This window comes from Gracilinanus agilis, chromosome 2 (assembly GCF_016433145.1).
Source record: "Gracilinanus agilis isolate LMUSP501 chromosome 2, AgileGrace, whole genome shotgun sequence".
NCBI lineage: Eukaryota > Metazoa > Chordata > Mammalia > Didelphimorphia > Didelphidae > Gracilinanus > Gracilinanus agilis.
This window is the reverse complement of record NC_058131.1, coordinates 450,796,964-450,816,948: the sequence shown is the minus strand read 5'-3', so window position 1 is coordinate 450,816,948 and position 19,985 is coordinate 450,796,964.

Sequence of the window (19,985 nt, the reverse complement as noted above, 5' to 3'; positions counted from 1 at the left end):
GGCTAAGAATTTCCTTCTAATTTCCTAGGAGTTTGATGGATTTCAATGTGTTTCTCCCTGAAGTTACTATTATCTTTACCATACTCCTCAAATTGGCATTCATAAAGTAAGTGGCAGAGGAGCAGGTGGATGCTGGTATTTCACATTATGACATTTTTTTCATCTCTTGATACAATGGATTACAAATTCCTATTACTATAACTGTAAAAGTGAAATTTGGGAAATGCCATCTAAAAGTATATATATTTCTATGGACATGGGAAATGTATCAAACTACATTTCCCGTGGTCCAATGGGTTTCAGTTTCCGGTTCTTTGGGCGTGGGGAGGCCTACCTCTCTACGCAGAGAGGAGTTTAAAGCTCCTGGGTTAGGGGGGAGTGGCCTCTTGGCCAGCAGACTTGAGAGGAGACAAGAGACAGTAATGGCGAGGGCGGCGGTTTTGAATTCTTACAAGCGCGTGGTCTAATAACTTTATCTATCAACATGGCTTTAATTAAAATACTAATTTCTAGTATTATAGCAGCCTTTATTATTTTTCATATTAATATAACCACATTCCTTGGTTTCCCCAACAGATCATGTAACATCAGGGAGACCATTAATTCTAGGGTCTATTCCTAGAGTCTCCTTGAAAGAATTTTGAATGATGTCTAAGAATGGCAATCCCTAATGGGAAAACTCTTAGCCAGTCCTGATAAGAAGGTTACCTGGGAAGTCATTTGCAAGTCACAATGAATATAACTCATGTCTCTTGAGATTTCAGATTGGCAGAGCCTGACACACATATTAGTTAGTTGATAGCTGTTGAATTCCTATGTGGGCAAGTAACAAAAACATGCCTGATGAATGCTCTCAAGCAGCTTCAGATCATGCTTACCTTCTCTACAAAATTTGACAATTTTTGAGAAATAGCACACTTTTAAATTTTGCTTTATTTATTTATTGCAGAAAAAGATCTCTGGGCATAATTTGAAGAATTCTTTATAAAATATACTTGTTATATTTCCCCTTTGGAAATGTGCTTATGGTTTAGATCTTGTACAGTGAATGGTCTATCAATAAGTAAAAAATTGTTAACCACAATCTTATTTTTTGTTTGGCATATTAGGGAAAAATGGCAAGCTGAAATTAGTCCCTATCAAATTTACTACTGACTAGAGTGAATAGAATCAGTAACACTTGTTATGTGAATAATATATTGAATAAGTTTTAGAAAATTTTAGAGTTGGGCAGAATCTCAACCTCTTTATTTTATAGATGAAATATATTGAAACCTAAAAAGGATAATTTCCTTGTCCTAAAGGAGTGAAGTCAAAACTAGAACTAAAATTTCTTGATCACCAGTACAGGCTCTTCTTTTGTATCATATTATTTCTTTGTGATGAAAAATATAGGTGAACTTGGGTAGAGGGAAGAGGAACAGGGATACAGATTGTTGATATAGTAATTGTCAAATGTTTCTTGTAAATTTTCTTCTCTTGAAGCACATGAAATTGGTAAAATGGACCTTTAATTAACTGAATTTCAAAACATTAATCAATTCGAATTTATTAAGTTCTTACCAGGTTCCTGCATCTATGTTCAGTTTAGGAATATAGAATACCTTATTTTTAAAAATAGAGAATGACATAGCAATTACAAAGCAACACTAACTTAAAGACATTTAAAAGAGAATCTGGTCGGATTTATAGAAAATTTTCCAGATTAAAATAGCTGCTAAATATGAAAATGAGTTTTGGAAGAGGTCCCCCTATCTTTGAAAATGTAGTCATTTTATTCTCTCTTTCATCTATATATAAAACCCAAACTCCCAAACTGAATTCTGTGCTCATTATTGCAGCTGTATTTAACAATGCTCCATTTTGAGCTTTATAATGGTAAGGATAGTACAAAGATGATTAGAAAATGATATAGTTGATTGTAGGTGAAATGAAGATGGAGATGACTCATTTCACATTGGGGAAGAAGAACCCACCAGCAATACTCATTAATTATCAAGTTGAATTTATTCCTCAACCCCAAACCATTCCTGGATGGATTAATATGCAAGCCAGTGATAATGAAGCTTAAATGGGAAATGGACCTCCAGGATTAAAGATTCATATAGAAGAGTGCAGAGATGACACATTGCCTGGGCACCTTGGCAAAATTTTAATAAAGCATAATTGTGTTCTTTAATCAGAGCTGCTGAAGAGGAGAAAAACAGAGGAAATAAAAAAATAGTATTTTTGTGGGGGGTGGGGTGGGAATGGGGGATTATTTTGTAACGTTTCTAGAAAATATTTATTTGTTTTGGTCTTTTGGTCTGTAATTTGACTCCATAAGCTTTTGTGAATTGTGAATCAAAGATGCTAAAATACAAAACAAAGAGTCAGAACTATTAAAAGGTATTTTATAGAATAAAAATCAAAAGAAAAACTAATTTATATTTGTGTTCCTTCATCAGATGAAAAAATGATTCACTTAATCTGTTTCTTCAGAATTTTTTATTAAAGGAAAACTAACATCTGTGAATTGGGAATGCATTGTTTCTTTGCTAATGATGAAGGCAATGAGTATGGTACCATGGAAAGATCAAGTTGAGCTCATTCTCTTAATGTGTGACCTTGTGAAAATTACAACTTCTCTGGGCCTCAGTTTTCTCATCTGTAAAATGAGGAGATTGGACTAAATTCCTTTCCAGCTCCAAGTTCCCTATCCCTTTGACTTCTGGAGCACTTATTTTGATATCATATTTAAAAGTATACTTTCCCTCTAATACTTTATGCTCAAATGTTTATTAAACTGCATATTTATGTAACCAGCATGATCTAAATGGTATATGTATTGTCAAAATAAAAAAAACGAGTTATTCAGAAAATGATGTGCTTCTGTCTTTGAAAGAACTTTTGCCTGTTTCCTGGAATCAGAAAGACCTGAGCTGAAATTCCATCCCAGACATTTATTAGCTATGTGATCCTGGGAAAGTCACTTAACCTCTGTCTGCCTCAGCATCCTCAAATGAAAAATGAGTATAATAATAGTACCTTCCTTACAGACTAGGCAAGCCACTTAACACCAATTGCCTAGCCCTTGCTGCTCTCCTACCTTAAAAATGATACTTAGCATCAATTCTAAGACAGAAGATAAGGGTTTAAAAATATATTTTGTGATCATGTTCCAACTAGGATAAAGAATACATTTTATGGCATTATATAATTATAGCTTTTTTTCATTACTTAATAATGGGTGAAGAAATTGACTTTGACTTCCTAAATTATTCAAACTCTTTTTAGTTCTACAAATGTCATAGTTACCTAAATTTCCCTGTATAATTATAAATATCTTAACTCTGGATTTCCTCCTCTAAGTCAGTGGTGGTAAACTCAAAAAGAGGGGCAGTAGGTAGCATAGTGGATAAAGTAGCAGACCTGGAGTTGGGAGGATGTGGATTCAAATCTGGCTTCAGACACTTCCTAGCTATGTGATCCTGGGCAAATCACTTAATCCTAATTACCCAGCCTCTGTCAATCTTTTGTCTTAGAATTGATACCAAGACAGAAGGTAAGGGTTAAAAAAAAACTCAAATGGAAACAAAGCCTCTAAGCTTTACATAAATTCTCTGTGCTGTCATTAAAAATTTTTTAAGGATTAAAATTAATTTCACAAAAGTTAAAAAGTAATATCTAGCTTTCTTATTATGTCTTCCAATCTCTGGAAGCCACCTTCCATTTTAATACTTTTTGTCACATTTATGCTTTATGTATAGTCAGTATTAAATAAATATTTGTTATCTGAATCAATGAATAAAGCAACTAGATAAAAGAAACGTCATACCTATCTCAAACTATACATAATGGAAATGATGCATGAGGTGGCTAGATGGCTCAGTGGATAGAAAACTGGACCTGGAGTCAGGGAAATCTGAGTTCAAATGTGGCCTCAAACTCTACAGCACAGCTTCCTGGGATCTCATGATAATCAAATGAAATAATATTTATAAAGTTTTTGGCACAGTGCCTGGCACATAACTATATAAATGATTATTCCCTTCCTCCTTCATCTTCTCTACTAGCCTAAGTATATTAGCTGCTCTCTTAAATTAGTTAAAACACCTCCAAAAATATGTTTTTAATAGGCAATAATTATATTTGCTGATCCAGTAACCTATAGTAGCTTATCTAGAGCAGGAAGGTCAAAGGATGATGAAACCAAGGAGCAGTGATGTGAAACATAAACCACTATTTATAAGTTCAGTGACAACAAAATCACAAGCCTCCAAGACAGATTTCAGAAATTGCTTCATTAAGGCCTTTAACCATAGGTATCAGAGACATTTCTTTTTTGGCATTTCTAGACATTGATTTGCAACTTTTTTGTGTATTCTGCCACTCTCAATTCATCTTTTTTTTTTAATACCTCCCAATGTATATACAAACAGAACTACAATATCATTAGATAGATTAGCTAATTTAACTTTCTATTTCAACACAAATCACTTTGATTACCTGTGATGGCAAATTCCAGCAGCTTGAAATAGGCTAGCATTATCTTCACTTATATGCATTGCTTCCCTAAAATCCTGAAAAAAATTTACATGATTTCATTATTATTGCAATATTACCTTGATTACATGCACATAATAAAAATATGCATTTTCCTATGGAATCAAAAATTTTAAATTTGGCTTCAACTTTTTGTAATCATACATCTTTTTTATGCAGCACATAAAGAGTATCATTAAGTAGTTATCTCTGTGGTTGTATTTATTAGAGAGTCTTGTATTACTATAATTCATGCATAAGAGATGCCCTGAAAAAAAAAAGCATGAGGATACATTTTACTCTACTGAATTGAATGTATTTTTTAATTAACAGACAAGAAATAGAGAGAGATTTGGTCCTTTCTTGCACCTAACCATAAAGATGAAACCTTTTACAGAATACTTTAATGTAAATTGTTCTAGATGGGGTTTTTTTGGTATTAAATTTTATTCCACCCCCACTACATGTAAAAAAAAATTCCCAACATTTTTCAAAGAATACTGAATTTCAAATTCTCTCCCTATCCCCCAATCCTGTTGAGATGGTAAACAATCTCATATAGATTTTACCTGTGCAATTATATATGACATTTTCCCATATTCATTGTTTTGTGGAAAGAAACTCAAGTAAAGAAACCCATTAAGAAGGTGGAAAAAATTTGCTTTATTCTGGATTCAGACTCAGTTCTTTTTCTATGGAAGTAGATGACATTTTTTTAAAATCATGAGTCCTTTGAGATAGTTTTGGTTCATTGTATTGCTGAGAATAGTTAAGTTATTCACAGTTGTTCATTGTAAAGTATTCATGTTCGGTGTCCTGCGTCTGCTTATTTCATTCTGCTTCAGTTTGTGTAAATCTTTCCAGGTTTTTCTTTTTTTTTTTTTAAACCCTTAACTTCTGTGTATTGGCTCATAGGTGGAAGAGTGGTAAGGGTGGGCAATTGGGGTCAAGTGACTTGCCCAGGGTCACACAGCTGGGAAGTGTCTGAGGCCAGGTTTGAACCTAGGACCTCCTGTCTCTAGGCCTGACTCTCAATCCACTGAGCTACTCAGTTGCCCCCTTTTCCAGGTTTTTCTGAGCTCCTACTGCTTGTCATTTCTTACAGCACAATAGTATTCTATTACAACCATATACCATAACTTATTCAGTCATTCCCCAAACAATTCCTTCCCTTTCCAAATCTTTGCCCCTTAAAAAGAGCCGTTTTAAATATTTTTTGTATATATAGGTCTTCCTGTTTTAAAAAAAAATTTCTTTGAGATATAAACCTAGTAATGGTATTGCTGGGTCAAAGGGTATATACTTTTTAATTAGCCCTTTGGGTATAGGTCCAAATTGCTCTCCTGAATGATTGAGCCAGTTTACAACTCGCCCAGCAATGCCTTTGTGTTGGGACACACATCCACTCCAAGTTTCGTCATTTTCCTTTTCTGTCATAATAGTCAATCAGATAGATGTGGGGTGGTACGTCAGAGTTATTTTAATTTTCATTTCTCTAATAAATAGTGATTTAAATATTTTTTGCAACACTATAGAGAGCTTTAATTACTTTGAGGACTGTCTGTTCATATTCTTTGACTATTTTTTAATTGGGTAATGACTTGTATTTTTACACATAATCAAATCATTACTCCATGTATTGGAGAAATAAGGCCTTTATTTGAGAGAGTTGTAAACAATTTTTACACCATTATGATTACAGGGTTTTACTTTCCATCCCATTTACCCCTTATTTAGCTTCTGACCTCTCCCTCCCCCAATTTGCCTTCTTTTCTATCAGCTCCATACCCCCTTCCCCTTTCTCTTCTCCCCTTCTCCTCCTAGTTTCCTATAGGGTAAAATAGCTTTCTAAACCCAATTGATTGTGTATATTCTTCTCTCATTGAGTCAATTCTGATGAGAGGCACTTCCCCCTCACTTTCTCCCCCCATCTTTCCCTCCACTGTGAACATTCTTTCATGCCTATTTTATGTGTAGCAATTTACTCCATTCTATTTTTTTCTTCCTCCTCCCAATGCATTCCTCTTTCTCACGCCTAAATTTAATTTACATTTTTTATGTCATCCCATCATATTCAACTCAAACCCTCACATTTACTCCTTCTAACTGCCCTAATAATTACAGTGTTCTTTGGCATTACAAGAATCATTTCCCCGTTTAGGGATAAACACAATTTAACCTTATTGAACGACTTGATTCTCTTTCCTGTTTATCTTTTTACGATTCTCTTGAGTTATATTTGAGAGTCAAATTTTCCACTCAGCTCTGGTCTTATCATCAGGAATGTTTGAGTCTTTTATTTTATTGAATATCTATCTATCTTTTCTCCTGAAGGATTATGCTCAGTTGCTGGGAAAGTGATTTTCTGTTGAAGTCCTAGATTATTTGCCCTATGGAATATCATATTCCAGGCCCTCCAATCCTTTAATGTAGACACGGCTAAGTTTTGTGTTATCCTGCCTGTGGCTTCATGATATTTGAATTGTTTCTTTTTTACTGCTGGCAATGTTTTCTCTTTAACCCGGGATTTTTCAATTTGACTATAATATTCCTGGGAGTTATCCTTTTGGGATCTCTTTCAGGAGGTGATTGGTAGATTCTTTCAATTTTCATTTTGTCCTCTGGTTCTAGAACATTATGGCAATTTTCCTTGATGATTTCTTGAAAGATGTCTAAAATCTTTTTTTGATCATGGCTTTCAGGTATATAAATAATTCTTAAATGGTCTTTCCTGGATTTATTTTCCAGGTCAATTATTTTTCCTATGAGATATTTTACATTTTCTTCTATTTTTTCACTCTGTTGACTTTGTTTCTTGATATCTTATGGAGTCAGTTTTCACTTGCCTAATTATAATTTTTAAGATATGATTTTCTTGAGTGATCTTTTATACTGCCTTTTCCATTTGGCCAATTTTACTTTGTAAATAGTTCTTTTCCTCAGTGAATTTTTGTGCCTCTGATTTACAAAGAGCCAATTCTATCTTTCAGGAATGTTTTCTCTTCACTGCATTTTTGTATATCATTTTAAATTGGCCATTTCTGCTTTCTAGAAAGTTATTTTCTATTTTGGATTTTTGTTCCTCTTTTACCAATTGGCCTATTCTGTTTTTAAAGATACTCATTTCTTCAGCATTATTTGTGCCTCCTTAACTAAGCTGCTGAATCTTTTTTCATGTTTTCCTATATTTTTCTCATTTCTTTTCCCAGTTGTTGTTTTACCTTTCTTGCTTTTTAAAATCCTTTCTGATCCCTTCCATTAATTCTTTTGGGGCTTTAGAGCAATTAATACTTTTTCTCATAGGCTTGGATGCAGCAGTATTGACTTTATCTTCTGAGGAAAATAACTTTCTACATCGAGTTTCTTGTTTTGCTGTTTGTTCATTTTCCTATCTTTTTCTTTTCCATTAGTTAAAAAAATTGTTAAAGTTAGGCTCTGAAACTATGGTAAAGGGAGCACTGTTCCAAGCTTCAGATTCTTTGTACAGCTACCTTCGGAGTTGGCACTGAGCATCTATCTGCTTTGAGATCTTCCAAGGTGGTATGATGTAAGGAGAGATGTGCTCTGGTCTGTGAATAACCTCAAGCATTCTTTTACCCCTTGGAACTCTGACCAGGGTCCCCTGCTCCCCTACAGATGCAAATGCTGGTGTATGCTGGTACTTCTCTTTACTACGCTCTTGGAGTGTTACCTGATTCTGAATAAGGGGCAATACAAGAGTCTTGTGCTCAGAGCCAGCAAAGTCTGTTAACTCCTTCTGAGAAGAGTTAAAAAAACCTTGCCTGCTCCTTCAGTTGTGTCCAACTGGTTACCTTGGTGGGGCCTACCCTGGTGGTGCTCTACCTCCACCCCAGTGCACTAGATCTGGCTTTCTAAGTTGTTTTGGGCTAAAAAATTACTTCACTCCTCTTTTTATGGGTTATGCTGCTCCAGCTCATTTTGAAGCATTATACCATAGCTTTCTGGAGGATAATTTGGTAGAAATCAGCTATACCCTCTCTGTCATCTTGGCTCCACCCCATATGGATAATTTTTGTTATTACATTATTTACATTTTCATTATGTCCCTACCCTAACATATTAGAGAGCCATCCTTCATAATAAAGCAAAAAATAAGGGTGGGAAAACATGTTCCACATAGCTAATAAGCATAATTTAAAAATTTGACATGATTTATAGTGTTCCAAATTGATATTATTCTAATTATTGTGAGAAATATAAGTAAAGGTAATGGGGTCACCAAGGATATTATAAATAAACTAAGTGGTTTGTGGGAACACACACTGGGATTTATGAGAGACTAGACCTAGACATGAAGACTTGAACAGCCAAGCTGCTCCTAACTGACAAATGACAGTTAGCCAACTGTCACTCTGGCCAGAGGCCTTGAATTCAACAGACAAGGTAACAGGATATAATTGGGTTTAATTATGAACAACTAAAAGGTGGGATAGGGATATCTACTCTAAAACCTTAAATCTAATGACATAACCCACAGGGAAAGGAAAGACTTATTTCTACACTAACTTAGTAATCTAAACTGACAGGGCCCAAGGAGCAGTGGAGTCTCTGGGTGACTGCCTCAGACCTGGAACCTGCCAGGCTTGAGCAGCTCAGCTAGGGACTTTGTGGCTTTGGGATTCTCACTGCAATCCACTGATGATCTCTGGATGCCAAGAGCCATGGTCGTCTCAGGTAACAAGTAGGAAGGAATTGCTTGAAACACTGTCCACCAGATTCTGAAAACTTCTCCTCTTCCTTGGTACAGGACTGTTGATCTACTCTCTCTGCTAGATGCCACCACTCAGGATCCCAGGGGAAAATCAGGATACAGGATGTCCTTTTACTCTGAGTGCTCCCAGGGCTAACCACAGTTTGTGTTAACCCCCAATGGAGTCCTTCCCAGAGCCCAAGTCACTTCTTCCTGCTCCCTCATTCCATCCTGGAATTCCCAGCTCCAGCTCCTTCCTGCTATGTACACCTTAATACCTAATCACTAGCTAATCTAATCTTCCTCACAACATTATTCAAAGAAGACATACTCTTCATATCTCTTTTTTGGGCCTAAGCTTGGTTGTTTGAAATCTAGAAAAGCTATATAGTTTGAAGACTAGAAATGCTTCATTTCTACGAATTTCCTTATTTCCTTTGATCTTCTAGATCTTTTGTTTCTTCAAAAAATTTTTTTGTAAGGTTCTTTCTTTTTTCTTCCTTTTTCTAATAATTTTTTTTACTTTGTTTTTTTTTAATAAATCTCTTCCATTATGTAGTCTGAAATTTTATTTTCTGATTTGTAATATATATCTTATTTATTTTTTCTTTAAATTTTTTTGTTCTTCTTGAAATTGAACTTTCTGAAATACCAGGTTTGAGCTCCCTCTTCTAATCAATTTTTTTGCTATTCCCTTTAAATATTTTCTTCCTCATTGTCACTTTCTGTTCTCTTTGAAGTATCAATTTATAAAGGAAGAAATATGAATAGAAGCAGTGAGCAATGGCAGAAATTACCTTGTATTCCAAATTACATGGGCCAATTCTACCCCTTTCTTTTCCCCATGATTGTTCTTTTTCCCAATGGTTTTGTCATCTGATTTCTGAGTCCATGCTCCTTCTATTTTCTGGGTCACAATTTCCATTCAAGTTCATGTTTCCTTTCTCCTAGGGCTGGATAGTGTCCACAAAGGCACAACATTATCTCAGAGATGGTGGTCTTTCAACTCCTCTCAGATTAAATCTATTAATGTCCTTGTCTCCCACTGCAGGTAAACATCTTTCACCCCATGGAACCCAACTAATTTTACTTCCAAAATTTCAAAATCTTTCATCTGACCCCTCTGCCATTTTCTTATAACCATTTTTATTATTAGAAGGCCTATACATTGAGTTGTTTTCTCTCTACTTGTTTCTCCATGGACTTCATACAGTTGTCTCACTTTTCCTCTAATCCTGCAATTTTATCTCATAGAATACATTCATTCATTTGTACAGGATGTCATGTTAGTTCATGGATTGTCAGATCTCCTGTTCTGCTTTCATTTTTATTTCTTTTTGTTCTGCTTACGTCTTTATTCACACTTACATATCTTGATTTTGTATTTGTTGTTGTTGTTGTTGCTCTGTAGGTCAATCTCTTTCTTTAAAAAAATCTCCTATGATTATAATTATAAAAAGTCTTATTCTTTCCTTGGTAATTATGCTTATTCACCTTTCCTGCATCATTTCAGTTGTTTGGTATTTTTGCTTGTATAATATTTTGTGTTTTCCTGGTTTTTTTTCCTTCAAAAATTCATCCAATGTCTTTTTTTTTTGAGCATACATCTTTTAAAATTGATTATTAAACTTTGGTTTTCGAATTATGTCATTTGGATTGTATGTTAAGCACCTTTGTTTTTCAGAATATTCCATTCCTTTTTTTGGTTTTTAGTGGTGTGGAATATTGTATAACATTCAAATCATCTTTAAAGTCCTCTTATCTGCTTGTAGAATTTATTGTTTTTCAGTGCAATTGTTTGATTTGCATACTATGTATTTTGAAATTTGAAGCTGTTTTTCTTCTTTTTTTACTCTACAGTTAATCTATGGATTCTTTCATTGTCCTTTGTTTTCTGTATTTATATCAATTTTGTGTATTATTTCCTGCATTGTGGTGTTTAATTTTAAAATAATATTTCATGTTCTTCTGGGAGACCTAAGATTCTGAAACTGACCTTTAGCATCCTGTCTTCAAGATCAATAGCTTTAGCTAAAAGATCATATATTCTTTTAACATTACTTTTTATTTCTCTTCTGCCAGAATTTCCTTTAAAACTTTTGTATTCCAGATATACTATACCCTCTTTTTTATCTTTAGAGAAGCTTTCTGCCATGGATATAATTTTTTCTAATCTATTTGATTTTTAAAAAAAAAAAACCAACTCTGTTTTGAGCACTATAAAATTTGCATTTCTGCCAGAGGAGTTAGGTGGAATAGAGGTACAAAAGAAATACTTTATAGATAGATTAGTATTAGGGTGTTAATTTTATGAGTTTTTAGGGGGCAGGTAAATGACTCAGTCTATTGAGAGCCAGGGTGGAGATGCGTTTCTGGGTTCAAATCTGATTTCTGACACTTCCTAGCTATGTGATACTGATCAAGTCACTTAACTCTAATTACCTAGCCTTTACTGCTCCTCTGTCTTAGAGCTAATACCTAGTCTTGATTCTAAGACTGAAGGTAAGGGTTTAAAAAATTATGAGGTTTTTTACTTTGTCAGGATTTTCTTTCTTTATTCTGTTGATTTTGGTGTAATTGCTCTACTTCCAGTGTATAATTCTTCTTTTTTGGAGATTTCTGAGACAATAGAGTCTAGAGAAAATGCTTAGTTTACTACACAGACACATGATCTGGACATCTAGAATATTCACAGATGCATGCTTGTATTTTCATCAGGGTAACCAATACACATGTAGCCCATTTTAAAAAAAAAGGTTTTATAAAGATGAGAATGACATATACATCCATAGTTGCTGTTCTCTCTTGATTCCCATTTTTTGTCCAAAAACTATTTGTAGCATTTCCACTCTTTTTTATCTTCCTTTTTCTGAGATGTCTTATAAAACTATCACTCAGTGCTTCCAAGTTTCCAATCATATCCAGCACAGATTTCTTCAGTATAAATATGGCTTAGCTGGTCCAGACAACCTTCTGAATGCCTTCTTCCTGAGTGTCATTTTTATCTTTTCATTCCTCTTTTACCAAAAAAAAAGAGTTATCACAGAAACACTGAAAAATTCGTTCCATTTTGTACACTTTTGTTGTCCTGCCATTTTAAAATCTGTGAATGTTTTTGTGATGATTCAGCTCATCTATTTGGGTCTCACTTGCAACTTTCTGTACCATTATTTTTGCTTCCACTGTTTTCCCTTTTTAAGAAATGAAAATGTTCCATGTCTCCTACCATCTTCCTCTATAGTGTGCTACAAATGAGTTTGTTAGGGGGTAGCTGGGTGACTCAGTGGATTGATAGCCAGGCCTAGAAATGGGAGATCTTAGATTCAAATCTGGCCTGAAGTCTCAGCTGTGTGACCCTGGGCAAGTCACTTAGCCCCCATTGCCTAGCCCTTAACATTCTTCTACCTTAGAACCAATACAAAGTTGTGATTCTAAGATGGAAGCTAAGGGTTTTAAAACAAAAAAACAAAGAAAAAAGCAAATGAGTTTATTTTCTAAGCTAGCATTCTTAGTGTGAAGATGAGACAACTAAAAGCAACGGAATAAATCATATAAAAATGCTTTGTTATTTGCCAAAAAACTGAATATGCTGTATAGTTTAGATGCTGCTTTAGTAAAAGGATAGTTTTGGAATATATATTTCATGCACATTGAACAAAGTATCTTTATTTTAAAATCATGCTTCATTCTATTGAACTATGTAGGAGAAGGGGTATAAAGAATGTCATATGAGAATCTTATGAAGAGAAAAAGAAAACAAATGGATAGTCTGAATACTCCATTGATATTCATCAAATGTTAAGTACTGTAAACAGGTTCTCAGTATGTGGACTGGATTTTCTTTGGTAAATTTATGGGAGGACAAAGAAGAGAGTCACATAAGTCAGGGAGACAAGGATGGGTTGAGATCTCTGTCATTGAAAGAATGTTCATACTGATGAAATCACCAATCTGTTGATATATTGGAGTATTAAATACCTAGAATATATTATTACATATAAAACAATAAAGAATTAATCCTTGTCATTGGGTTTATAATCTAAAAGATGTCACTAATTTAGGAAACACCAGCCTACCATAAAATATACTTCATGTGGAAATAGGTATTTTAGCAAATATGTAAGGTGACAAAAGCTCTTATTTCAAATGTAGTGATAAACCTTGAAAATGGACTAATGATCACTTTAACTTGTACCTTGAGATTTCTCCCCAATATATTTTAATTAATTCTGAAAGAAAATATATCTTTAAACTAAGTAAAAGGTATAATCAAAACAACTTTGAAAATTCAGTGGACATTTTTCTTAAATGCATATAAATATATATTTTAATTTTTATTATAGTCATTAAAATATCCAACACTATATTTATATTTATGTAATATAATTTAATTCCTACATCCTTTTTAATATTGCTATTTTGTGATAAGACAAAATTGTGCATTGGTCTTCAGAAGTAAATATACAGTATTGTAATAGGGAAATAGGTTTTAAGAGTAGGAAAATAGATTTAGCCAGGCAGGGTGGCAGGAGCTAAAAATTCCAACCTAGAATGCAGCAAGGGACTGGACACAGAGGACTCTCTCTATATGGCATTTGGGGATTTGGTGGAGTTTATTAGAGTTGAGCCTCCACTGACCAGAGAGCCTGTGGATTTTTGGGTTATCACTGTGCCTTGAGAAACATTTGCAAAGCATCATTTCCATCTATCAAGTGCAAGAAGAGCAGGTTGAGATTAGCTATCTTGTTTGGTGGACAAATAAGATACATCTTTCTCCCTGTCTTTCCTGTGGATTTACAAAAAGGTTTACCTGTGATCCTGGACCAGCTGATACATCTGAGCAATAGATCAAGGACATCTGCGTGAGAACCCATTCTTCCCTTGTGTCCTGGCTGCCTGCCTGCTATAGTGTTAGTGAAGGATTTCCCAGACCTCTAACCCTGAATTTACCCCAAAGATGATAAGTGTAGTCTGTCCCACTCTCTCCCTCATCTCCTTTCCTTAATTTATCACATTAAACTGTTTTACTTACTTCCTGTTGTCTTCCTCTACCCTAAATAAAGAGCCCACTGTTAGATATCCTCCTAAACCTCAATTCCCTGACGAGGCTAGTGACCAGTATAATTGTCATTTTAACAACTAGTGTGTTTCACCTAATCTCATAACCCTTGTGTAGATCCCCAGGTACCTTGTGTCACTTGTGGGTATGTGAGTGTGCCCTAGTTGTGAATATCACCCTGATAAGGCAGTTACTTATTTCAGTATCAAAAAGGCAAATTTTGCAAGAATTATTTACCGCTAATGCATTGGCAGTCATTTTTAGTTCTGTGTAGATCAAACCACGGTTGATTAAAGTTTTTGCCCTTATGTCATCTCCCACGTTGAGAAGAAGAACAATTCCATAGTCCTTTAAAGCCTATAAATTTAAAGAATTCCTTTAAGTCTCAATTTAATAAAAAAAACCCTTAAATTCAGTTGCATTCCATTAGATGTATTGTCCAAACTTGAGCTAATTAATCTCATTCACTGTGTTTAGAATTTATTATTCAAAGTAATCATTTGCTTTTTTTAAAATTGAGATCTGGGCACTTTATTTTTAATTATTGCTACTTATCCACAAGAGATAAGATAATTGAATTACAAGTATTTGTGAACTATAATACTTCCTCTTCTATAGCTCCAAACTATGCTGTCTCTTTAGTTCTTCTTTCAGGACTCAATGAAAAACTTTTGTGTATGTAGGAACTAAAAGACTGTTTGAAGGGGTAATGGGAAAAATAAACTGGTATTCAATGCCCCTTATTGGCCCCAAGTTTATTTCCAATTATCTCTTTCATGAATTCTCTTCTTAGGACAGAGTGGTCTACTTAACTTCCCTGGAACTCACTTTGCCACTGCCACATGTTTGCATTCCCTATTCATTGTTCCCATTGCCTCATATCTCTTTGAAATGTTTTACCCCCAATCTCTGTACTGAATCAAAGTATCCTTCAAGACCTACCTCACATATCCCAACTCTTCTGTGAAGTACTGTCAGATTACCAACCATTTCAGCCTATTTCCTTCTTTGGATTTTCTAAGAAAATTAATTCTCTCAAAGACTTGATTGTGTAACATTTATCATATCACATCAATTACTTAAAAAAAAAACCCAAAACCCTTACCTTTATCTTAGAATCAATACTGTGTGTATTGGTTCCAAGGCAGAAGAGTGGTTAAGGGCTAGGTAATCTAGGTAAAGTGACTTGCCCAAGGCCATTCAGGTAGGAACTATCTGAGACAAGATTTGAACCTAGGACCTCCTGTCTCTAGCCCTGGCTTTCAATCCACTGATTTACCTGTCAGTTACCTTTTTGTGTATTTACTCAATTAGATGATAAGCTCTCTGAGAGCAACAATCATTTTGAACATTATAGCACTCCCTTATAACATTGAGAAAAGAGGTTTTGAGCCCTTTTATGTAAACTCCAAATCTGGTCATTCCCTGAGGAAGAGGAAGCATCTGTTGTATTCAAACATTTCCTGTATTAAGAATAGCCACACCAGAGCACTGGATAAGTCAGAAAACCTGAGATTCAACCCTGGCCCTTCCTCTTACAAGTTGTACACTCTTTGCTTCAGTTTCTTCATCTATAAAATGAGGCAGGTCAGACTAGATGATCTTGAAAGTCCCTTCCAACCCTAAACTTCTGCTCCTCTGTATGAATAAGCCTGACAACAGAAGGCAGCCTTATTTATTTAAGTAAATGAGTAAGATAATTAATTTAAGTAAATGACTTAAATGACAGGTGTTCTATTTATTTTAATTTTTAAAAATATAATCTAATTATTATTTTTTAAATTATTTTTCCATGGTTACATAATTCATGTTCTCTCCCTCCCTTCTTCCCTTCCCCACTCCTGGAGCTAACAAGCAAGTTCACTGGTTATACATGTGTTATCACTCAAAACCTATTTTCATATTGTTCATTTTCGTAATAACCTTTTAAAACCAAAACCCCAAATTCTATACCCATATAAACAAGTAATAAATCATATGTTTTTCTTCTACTTTTCTACTCCCACAGTTCTTTTTCTAGTTTAATTTTATTTTTAAAATATAATTTCACTATTTAAAAAAATTTTAAAGTTTGCTGTTCTAAAAGGAATGGTATTACTTAAGTTCATAAATCAAAATCTTTCAGGAAAAAATTAAAAATAGGATCTTAATTATAAAATGTTAATAGTTGTTTCCTTCACACAGCCTAAAAGAGTTCGTTTAGACAAGAGTGAATAAAATGCTGAAACAGTGGCAACGTGTAAAAATTGCAATAAGTCCAATTTAGGTTTGATGTCAGAAAAAACTTCCTAATAATTAGAGTTGTTTTAACTGTGCAATAGCTTGTCTCAAGAGGCCATGGATTTCCATTCCTTGAAGATATTCAGTAGTGTCAGGATAAACACTTGTTGGATATGTTGGAAATGTCTTTAGGGTAGAGATTGTAATAGATAAATGACCAGTGAGGCCTTTTCTAATTCTTAAATACTATGATTCTAAGTCAAATCTGAGACTTTGAAGAATTCTTTGTTTTCTTTTTTAACTTACATTTTATACTACTATAGACATGTTTTCATTTAAGATGAATCTGTGTTTTCCCCATGGAGCTATGCAAAGAGGAGAATCTATTTCTAAGTGCATTTATTATACTAAAACACAAAAATAATAAAGCAGTGGAGATAAGAGAACTAGATATAATCTTTAAAAGGTAGGTGCAATAAGAATCCAGAAAAAAAATCATTGCAGCTATAGGATGCCAATGAAATACTCACTTGGGGCTAATTAAAATCAAGCAGTAGATGCTGAAAAGGATAGCCAAGTGGTGCAGTGGATAAAGTTCCAGTCAGGAAAACTTATCTTCCTGAGTTCAAATCTGGCCTCAGACACTTCCCAGCTGTGTGACCCTGGGCAAGTCACTTAACCCTGTTTGCCTCAATTTCCTTATGTGCAAAATAAGCTAGAGAAGGAAATGGTAAACCATTGTAAAATCTTTGTTAAAAAAACTCCATAGAAACCAATGATCTCTCAAGACAACAAGAACAAATAAAAGAAAGTCAAAAGACTGATAAAATAGAAGGAAACATGAAATATCTCAATGAGAGAGTGACAGACCAAGAAAACCGGTCTAGAAAAGACAATTTGAGAATCATTGGTCTTTAAGAAAAGGCAGAAATTAATAGAAACTTGGACTCCATGCTTAAAGAAATTATTCAGCAAAATTGCCCTGAAGTTCTACAACAAGAGGGCAATATAGACATTGAAAGGATCCATAGATCACTCTCTACACTGGACCCAGAAAAGACAACACCCAGAAATATAATAGCGAAATTGAAGAGCTTTCAAGTTAAAAAAAAATCTTACAAGAAGCCAGAAAGAGACAATTCAAATATCAAGGAGCACCAATAAGGATCACACACGATCTGGTAGCCTCAACGCTAAAAGACCGCAAGGCTTGGAATACAATATTCAGAAAGGCAAGAGAGCTGGGCCTTCAGCCACGAATCAACTACCCAGCGAAACTAACCATATACTTTCAGGGGAAAGTATGGGCATTCAACAAAATTGAAGAATTCCAAGTTTTTGCACAAAAGAGACAGGGACTAAGTGGAAAGACTGACACTCAACCACAAATATCAAGAGAAACATGAAAAGGTAAATAAGAAACAGAGGGAAAAGAAAGAAAACTCATAGTCTTTTAAGCTTGACTCTTTAAGGGCATAAATAAGATCTAATTATCTGTATTACTAGGTGGAGAAATGCTATCTATAATTCTCTGTAGTGAACTCTATACACTATTATAATATTCACTATTATAGCAACCAGAAGAATAATTCATAGAGAGAGGACAGGATACTAAATGATCTAAGAAGACATGGGGGGTGGTAAAGAGGGGGGGGGAATAGTAGGGGACACCAAGAAAAATCTGAGTAAATAAGAAAAATAAGATATTCTGTTACACACAAAGAGGGCATGGGAAGGGGAGGGGATAAATAATACCATAAGAAGGAGAGAAAGAGAGCATAATCAAACCTTACTCTCAGTGTAATCAACCCGGAGAAGGAAGAGTAGCTTTATTATCCATCTGGATAAAAAAACTCTATCTAACCCTACTAAGAAAGTCAGAAGGGATAAACCAAAGGGAGCAGGGGAGTGGGGAGGCCAAAAAAGGGAGGGGAGAAGAAGGGGGAGGGAATTCATTTGGTCTCTAAAAAACAAAAAGAGGGGAACAACAAGGGAGGGGGCAGAAAGGGAAGTCAATCAAGGGAGGGGATAAGGGATACCAGCTCAAAGCAAACCACTTGTGTAAAAGAAAATAGTATAATAAGAAGGAGTGGGTCTAGGGGAGGATACAAAAATGTCAGTGAATACACAACTAACAATTATAACTCTGAATGTGAATGGGATGAATTCGCTCATAAAACGGAAGCAAATAGCAGAGTGGAGCAGAAACCAAAATCCTACCATATGTTGTCTACAAGAAACACATATGAGGCGGGTAGACACACACAAGTTCAAGGTTAAGGGTATGGGCAAAATCTTTTGGGCATCAAATGAGAAAAAGAAGGCAGGAGTGGCTATCATGATCTCTGACAAAGCCAAAGTCAAAATAGATATGATTAAAAAAGACAGGGAAGGTCATTACATCCTGATTAAAGGCAGTATAAACAATGAGGAAATAATACTGCTCAATATATATGTACCAAGTGGCATAGCATCCAAATTCATGAAGGAGAAACTGGCAGAGCTCAAGAAGGAAATAGATAGTAAAACCATAATAGTGGGAGATCTAAATATTCCTCTTTCAGATCTAGATAAATCAAACCAAAAAATAAATAAGAAAGAAGTAAGAGAGATGAATGAAGTCCTAGAAAAATTAGATTTAATTGATATGTGAAGAAAAATAAATTGGGACAAAAAGGAATACACCTTCTTTTCAGCTGCACATGGTACATTTACAAAGATTGACCATGTAATAGGGCATAGAATCATGGCAAACAAATGCAAAAGAGCAGATATAATAAATGTAACCATCTCAGATCATAATGCGATAAAAATAATAATCAGTAAGGGCACCTGGACAGGCAAATCAAAAACCAATTGGAAATTAAACAATATGATTCTCCAAAACCAAATTGTCAAAGAAGAAATCATAGAAACAATCAATAATTTCATTGAAGAGAATGACAATGATGAGACATCCTACCAAACTCTGTGGGATGCAGCCAAGGCAGTACTGAGGGGGAAATTTATATCCTTGAGTGCATATATTAACAAATTAAGGAGGGCAGAGATTAATGAATTGGGCATGCAACTCAAAAAATTAGAAAGCGAGCAAATTAAAAACCCTCAAATGAAAACTAAATTAGAAATATTAAAAATTAAGGGAGAAATTAATAAAATCAAAAGTAAAAGAGCTATTGAATTAATAAATAAGACTAGAAGCTGGTATTTTGAAAAAAACAGATAAAATAGACAAAGTACTAGTCAATCTAATAAGAAAAAGGAAAGAAGAAAACCAAATTGACAGTATTAGAGATGAAAAGGGAGACCTCATCGCTAATGAAGGGGAAATTAAGGCAATCATTAAGAACTATTTTGCCCCATTATATGGCAACAAATATAACAATTTAGGAGATATGGATGAATATTTACAAAAATATAAATTGCCTCGATTAACAGCAGAAGAAATAGAATACCTAAATAATCCCATAT